The sequence below is a fragment of the Physeter macrocephalus genome, chromosome 18, assembly GCF_002837175.3.
Source record: "Physeter macrocephalus isolate SW-GA chromosome 18, ASM283717v5, whole genome shotgun sequence".
In the NCBI taxonomy this organism is placed as follows: Eukaryota; Metazoa; Chordata; class Mammalia; order Artiodactyla; family Physeteridae; genus Physeter; species Physeter macrocephalus.
The window spans coordinates 95,465,915-95,474,008 of record NC_041231.1 but is presented as its reverse complement, the minus strand read 5'-3'; the positions used below and the strand labels follow the sequence as shown (position 1 = coordinate 95,474,008).

Here is an 8,094-nt window from a genome sequence, read left to right as displayed (position 1 = left end):
TGATTGTTTAGGGCACATACCTTCCTATCCTGTCTTTGTTTGCTGCATCAGTGCTGTCTTACAAGGAGAAACCATGCCTGGCTGTATATAAATTGGACTCTACCAATCTGTGTGATCAGCTTGTAAAGGAAAATTGGCTCTCCTCCTCTAGGATGGATATGAAAAGGAGCCCCTGACATGCCTGAGTGATGGTAGACGAGCTCAAGAGAATGTCTGCTCATAGGCAAATGCCAAAGTTGAACTGAGTAAGCTAAGGACCTGGAAGAGATCCATCGAGGCTCAGAACCAGAAAGAATTGTAGAGATGGTCTAGTCCAATCCCTTACAGGCATGAAAACTGAGGTCTAGGCAGTTCAAATAACTTCTCCGACACTAGCATGAACTGGGAGCAAAGACAAGAGTAAAATCTAGTCCTCCTGACCCCCAAGCCAACACTATAACCTCAGATTCTTAAACAGAATGACCAAATCTTGGGGATACAACTTCACATGCCAGGAAATACTCAAAGCTGTAGCATAACTGTGCTACTTCTTTTAAATCTTAAATATTACTTTAAGATAAGTAAGTTAAAACAATTTTTTATTTAAAAAAAACAAGCATGTATTTATTTTGTAGAAAAGAGGGAGAACCCAAATCTCAAAGGAAGTTTATGCTTGGGGCAGCCAAGCATAGACTCGGAAGGAATGTGTTGTCACTGCTCAGGGCACATCATGTAACACGCACTGCTTTTCACTGCAGCACTATTTACAATAGCTAGGCCATGGAAGCCATCTAAATATCTATCAACAGAGGAATGGATAAAGAAGATGTGGTATATATATATAAAATGGAATATTACTCCGCCATAAAAAGGAATGAAATTGGGTCATTTGTAGAGACATGGATGGACCTAGAGACTGTCATACAGAGTGAAGTAAGTCAGAAAGGAAAAACAAAATGTGGAATCTAGAAAAATGGTATAGATGATCTTATTGGCAAAGCAGAAATAGAGACACAGACGTAGAGAACAAACGTATGGACTATGGACAGCAAGGGGGGAAGGGGGGGATGAGTTGGGAGATTGGGGTTGACACATAACACTACTGATACTATGTATAAAATAGATAACTAATGAGAACCTACTGTATAGCTCAGGGAACTCTACTCAGTGCTCTGTGGTGACCTAAATGGGAAGGGAGTGCTCGCTTCGGCAGCTCATATACTAAAATTGGAACGATACAGAGAAGATTAGCATGGCCCCTGCACAAGGATGACAGACAAATTCATGACGTGTTCCATTTTTTTTTTTTTTTTTTTTTTTTTTTTTTGCGGTACATGGGCCTCTCACTATTGTGGCCTCTCCCATTGCAGAGCACAGGCTCCGGACACGCAGGCTCAGCGGCCATGGCTCACGGGCCCCGCCGCTCTGCGGCATGTGGGATCTTCCCAGACCGGGGCATGAACCCGCGTCCCCTGCATCGGCAGGCAGACTCCCAACCACTGCGCCACCAGGGAAGCCCAAAGTGTTCCATATTTTTAAACTCAAAGCGGATTAAAGACCTAAATGTAAGGCCAGACACTATAAAACTCAGAAGAAACACTCTATGACATAAATCACAGCAAGATCCTTTTTGACCCACCTCCTAGAGAAATGGAAATAAAAACAAAAATAAACAAATGGGACCTAATGAAACTTAAAAGCTTTTGCACAGCAAAGGAAACCATAAACAAGACCAAAAGACAACCCTCAGAATGGGAGAAAATAGCTGCCAATGAAGCAACTGACAAAGGATTAATATCCAAAATTTATAAGCAACTCATACAGCTCAATAACAAAAAAACAAACAACCCAATCCAAAAATGGGCAGAAGAACTAAATAGACATTTCTCCAAAGAAGATATACAGATCGCCAACAAACACATGAAAGAATGCTCAACATCATTTGGATAAAGAAGATGTGGCACATATATACAATGGAATATTACTCAGCCATAAAAAGAAACGAAATTGAGTTATTTGTAGTGAGGTGGATGGACCTAGAGTCTGTCATACAGAGTGAAGTAAGTCAGAAAGAGAAAAACAAATACCGTATGCTAACACATATATATGGAATCTAAAAAAAAATAATTCTCATGAACCTAGAGGCAGGACAGGAATAAAGACACAGACGTAGAGAATGGACTTGAGGACACGGGGAGGGGGAAGGGTAAGCTGGGACGAAGTGAGAAAGTAGCATTGATATATATACACTACCAAATGTAAAATAGATAGCTAGTGGGAAGCAGCCGCATAGCACAGGAAGATCAGCTCTGTGCTTTGTGACTACCTAGAGGGGTTGGATAGGGAGGGTGGAGGGAGATGCAAGAGGGAGGGGATATGGGGATATATGTATACATACAGCTGATTCACTTTTTTATACAGCCGAAACCAACAACATTGTAAAGCAATTATACTCCAATAAAGATGTTAAATGAATAAATAAATAAATAAATAGGAAGGAAATCCAGAAAAGAGGGGATATATGTATATGTATAGCTGATTTACTTTTCTGTACGGTAGAAACTAACACAACATTGTAAAGCAACTATACTCCAATAAAATTAATGTAAAAAAAAGACAATACATATTCATTGCAAACACACATTGAGATTTGCAAAAAAACAAAATCAACATTCCAGGCTACAAAGGAAGTGTTTCTAAATGGTCTACATCAAGATGAAGGGGGAAAGTCACTTCGTTTTTACTCACTACTCCCTTTCCACATCCTGCATAGGGAGTTTAGTACCTCGTTTTTACTCACTACTCCCTTTCCACATCCTGCATAGGGAGTTTAGTACCTCTCTTTGTAATCAGGGAGTATTTGCTCCTTATTATTTTTTTGTTGATCTTAAGTGGCCTCTGCAGAAATTGAGACAGAAAGAGTCCCAATATGGCACTCTATTACATATCTTTTCTATTTGTCTCTTTTCAAATTTTTCTGTTTTTCTTTGGTGTGCTGTAGTTTTACTCCAATGTATTTAGGTGTGGATTTATTTTTATTTATTCTGTTCATAATTTGGTTTGCATCTGCATGTTTTTCTTTGATTTGAGAAACAGCCATCTATTATCTCTTTAAATATTGCCTCTCTTCAAATATTGTTTCTTCAGTGTGGATCTCCTATTAGGCATATGTTACGCCTTCTGATTCAGTCTTCTATGTTTCTTAATCTCTCATTTTCTATCTCTTTTTTTTTTTCTATCTCTTTATAATAATTCCCCCCTCCTCCCATATCTTGTTCTCTTTGGATGAATTCCTCAGCTCTACCACGGGCACATTACTTCGCCATTCATCTGTATCAAATCTCTTGTTTACTTATTGATTGAGTTTTTATTTTAATTTTTTCATTTCCTGAAGTTCTCTTTAACTCACAGTATCCTATCTTGCAATGCATTCTTTGTTCTTTCTTTTGTCTCTTTAACAATTTAAAATATACTTATAGCATTTTCCCAGTTGTCTCTTATGTCTGATACCTGGCATACTACCTGTTTTTTCTATCGACTCATCCTCACAGGGGCTCATTTCTTTGTGTCGCCCATAATTTTTTTACTGGTAATTCACATTGTTTCCCTCCCACCCCCAAGGGCACCCCTTATTCCTGAGAGGTGGAACTGTCCCGACGAATCCTTTTGCATTTCCTTCTGTCAAAGCCCTGGACATACTACTGAATGTGGACTAATTTTTATGTCTATTTCTAAGCTTCATGTTTCTTTACACTGTGGATAATAAAAATGTGGACTTTATACCCACATGGAACACAGGTTTGGAATTTTGTTTTTCCCGTTATTTAGGTTTGCTCACAAATTTACAAATATCTTTGCCCATCCTTGCTCTAAGAAGACAACAAAATTCTTTTTAGCTTTCTGGGTTGTTGGGCAAAGTTTTTCTGCCCAACATACAAGGCAAGACTCAAATATTCCCAGATGTAATAAAGAGCTTCATTCCAAGCTCCCCTCCCTGCATAGGTTCAAGTTTATGTGTCCTGTTCCCCATGCAGACAGTAAAATCCTACCTAGTTCTTAGTGTCTGTATTTGGGTCTGGTCGTCCCTGGGGCTTTACTGCTTCATTTCTTGTCATGACTCCAACTTTGAGTTTATTCTCTGTTATGACACCTAGGCATTTCCCTTTCTATCAAGCTAAATAATGTATTATATTTTATTGTTGATATTTTCATATGATTTGACATCATATAGAAGTTAAAAGTGTGAAATCAGACCATCTGGATTCGAATCCCAGCTCTGCCACTTATTGACTATGTGACCTTGAGCAAGTTACCTATGTTCTTTGAACATCAGTTCCCTCATTTGTAAAATATGAGGAATAATAATACAGACCTCATATGAGGATTAAGAGGATTAACATAAGTGGAGTGCCTAGAGCAGTATGTGGCACATATTAAAAGTTAAATAAGTTATTAGCTATTATTGTTCTTGCCATTTTTCTTATGATCATCACCACCATTATCATCTCATGCATTCCCATGTGTTTATAACAAAAGCAGAGCACTTTTTAAATGTAAATGCTACAATATATTTTCTTTTTAATCCCAAAACAGTATCACCCCGCCATCTGTCATACTAAACAAAACTCCCTCCTCTCTAGCTCACATAGGCTCAGAGGATGCAAATCAACTTTAAATTTAGTCTGTGTCAACCAGAATTAGGAAGAGTGAAGTGTTTCAAGGGCAATTTATATATTTCTAAACTAATTATAAATAATTTTTATTATCTTCTCTCTCTCTTTCTTTGAATCATGTGAATCATGGCTCCTCTACATCAGGGCAAATAACTGAAAGAAGGGAGTTGCAGATTAGTGATAAAACCAATGGCTCAACTATCAAAACGTGCTTTGAGTTGAATACCCTGTTGTGAATCCCCTAGGGACAGAGGTCCTCAGAAGTGAAGGCTTAGCAAGAATGAACGAAGTGGAGAATAATGAGGGAGGCTTTGTAGCAAAGTCTAATGAATGACTCCTTGACATTCTCTGATCTCTGACATGACAGGCATATGGTGTTTATCAATAAATAAAAAGGATATAATTACGTTGAGGCTGAAGCATTCAGGGCTTGGTAACATTTGGTAAGCTGGAAAGCTGTCTGACCCGCTGTTTATCCTGACAGGTGGAATAAAATAAAATATCTCCACAAAAATCTATTTATAGTATACGACAGTCCAGTTGCCTTCAGCTTCCCCAAAGAAGCAGTAGGTCATGCTCTAATTTGTGTCCATAGATGTATGTTAATATATTATTTAAATGACACTTCGAGGTAATCACAATTAGTCCTTAGAGCTTTCAATGCATAGCTGCTTAAAAATATACCCAGTCTGAAGGTTAGGGCTTTTCATGGCATGTGCTTAGGGTAAAATCTTTGCTATCACCCGTAGGTTCTTCTTTCTGTCACATCTCATATTCAATCTTTAGGAAATATCATTGGTTCAACCTTCAGTCTATCTCTGGAATCTCACCATTTCCCCCCACTTCTACTGCCACCACCATAGTCTGTGCCCCTTCACCTCTCACCTTGATGATTATGATCACCTCTTAATAGTCTCCCTGCTTTTAGCCTTATCACTCTATCATCTAGAGTGATCTTTAAAAAGATAAGTCAGGTCATATCACACCTCTGCACAAAATCCTGCGATGGCTCCAAAGTCGTTAAAATGGCTTCCCAGACCCTGTGGTCTGGGCCCCCATTTTCTCTCCTACCACTCACTTTACTCTAGCCAACTGGTTCCTTGCTGTTCCTCAGTATTTTAAACACTGTCCCTCAGCCTGTAATACTCTTGCCCTAAATTCTGGAAAAATGCTCCAAGTCCTTGTTCAAATCTTGCCTCTCAATGAGGCTTATCTCACCAAAAACCCTACTGAAAATGAGAACCTGCCCTCACACCTAGGTTAAGAGATCCTGCTCTCTTCTTTTATTCTAAAGCATTTATCTTCTAACATACTATATAGTTTACTTATTAATTATGTTCATTGGATTGTCCATCTCTCCCCTCTAAAAATATAAGTTCTATGAGAGCATGAATCTTCTATTCATGATGTACCTTACGCACCTAAGTTAGTATTACCAGGTAAAATAAAAACTATCTAGTACTATTTTAATTTCAGACAGTGAATAATTTGTTTTAATATAGATAGGTATGTCCTGGGCAACAGCTGGTTTACTTGTTGTTTATCTGAAATTCAAATTTACCTGGATATGCTATATTTTTATTTGCTAAATGTGGCAAAGCTAAGTTAGAACAATGCCTGACATCGTCATCACAGAAACATTACATATGGTCTATTTTTTAATGAAAATTAATTTGAAAATTTAATGGTGTTTTGAGCTAACTGAAGATACCCTGGACTATCACCTGAAGGGTTTTATGTCATCATTATAAATACTTTTAGGAAAAGCGTATTGTCAAAAACAAAAACACTCAGCTGAAACAACCTAAGTATACCAATCACAATTCAACAGAGCAGAGACACAGTAAATCAGCTTTAAGCATTAGGCTTTGTAGTATTGGGCAAAAAGGAAAATGGAAAGTCCCAAAACCCAAAGTTGAAAAATATGTTGGGGAAATCATACTAAGTGGAGAGCTAGAGCTTGAGGTCAAGTGTAGTCTATTGTTGACGAAGGTCTTTAGAGGATGAGAACACGACCCAGATTACCCACATAGAGGACCTCTAGTTGTCTTTTTCAATTAACTGTTGTCACTAACTACTTCTGTGACCTTGGGAGAGTCAAGGGATGACAGTATTAGATGTCTCACCTTTATACAAAGATTTGTAAGATCCATTCTATCTCTAAAATCTGTGATTCTATAGAAAAATATGACCAGAAAGTAAAGAGACTATTTTTACAAACATACTAGAAGTTATATATGATAACAAATAATCAATGTAATCACCTAATAAGCTATTCACTTTTCCCAATAATGCTACCAACGATCAAAATATTCTTGGCATTTGTATTTTGGATTTTCCTTTTAGCAGGGTAATATTTAAGAATTATTAACAAATGTTTTAATCTCAGCAAGACACAGAGCTAGGACTTGAACCCAGGCAGTCTGGCAGCACCATCTGAGACCTTAACATCTATGCTATACTTTAATTAAAGTTACACTTCTTGCACGCCACAGTTTGTGGACCGAGATTGATCTACTACAGACTAATACAAGGTTATAAAGATTTACATTTTCTTCTAAGAGTTTCATATTTTTACCTCTGTACTTAATACTGATCCATTTTGAGTTAATCTTCGCCTATGGTGTAGGATAAAAATCCAACTTTGTTTGTATGTGGATATTCAACTGTCTCAGTACATTTGTTGAAAAGATCATTCTTTCCCATTTAATTTTCTTGGCACACTTGTCAAAAATCAGTTGACTATAAATGTATGGGCTTACTTCTGGACAATGAATTTTTTATTCTGCTGATCTATATGTGTAGCTTTATGCCAGTACCTCACTGTCTTGATTACTACAGCTTTGTCATAATTTTTGAAATCAGGAAGTATGAGCCCTCCTACTTTATTTTCTTTTACAAGATTGTTTTGGCTATTCTGGGTCTTTTATAATTCCAGATGAATTTTAGGATCAGCTTGCCAATTTCTGTAAAAAAAAAAAAGCAGCTGCAATTTTGAAAGAGATTGCACTGAATCTTTAGATCAGTTTGGAAAGCTGCCATCTTAATGTTAAGTCTTCCAATTCATGAACATAGGATGTCTTCCCATTTGTGTAGGTCTCCTTTAATTTCCTTCAGTGATGCTTTGCAGTTTTCAATGTTCAACTCTTGCTTTTGTTTTGTTAAATTTACTCACAAGTATTTTATCTTGATACTGTTATAAATGGAATTGTTTTTTAATTTTATTTTTGGATTGTTCATTGCAAGTGTATAGAAACACAAATGATTTTGTATTGTATTTGTAATGTATTCATTCGGCTTTTGCTTTTGACAGTTTGACATGAAATGTTTGTAGGTGTATGCCTAATTGAGTTTTCCTACTTGGAGTTTATTGAGCTGCCGTGATGTGTAGATTACTGTTTTTCATCAAATTTGGGAAGCTTCAGCCATAATTTCCTGAAAT

At 37.1% G+C, this 8,094-nt stretch overlaps 1 non-coding gene across 1 annotated transcript; it reads left to right on the top strand.

Annotated features, from left to right (window-relative positions):
• Window positions 1-1,176: 1,176 nt before the first annotated feature.
• On the top strand, window positions 1,177-1,283 carry LOC112064372 (U6 spliceosomal RNA). Its single transcript, XR_002891486.1, has one exon. It is a non-coding gene; the product is annotated as a U6 spliceosomal RNA (small nuclear RNA).
• Window positions 1,284-8,094: the final 6,811 nt, after the last annotated feature.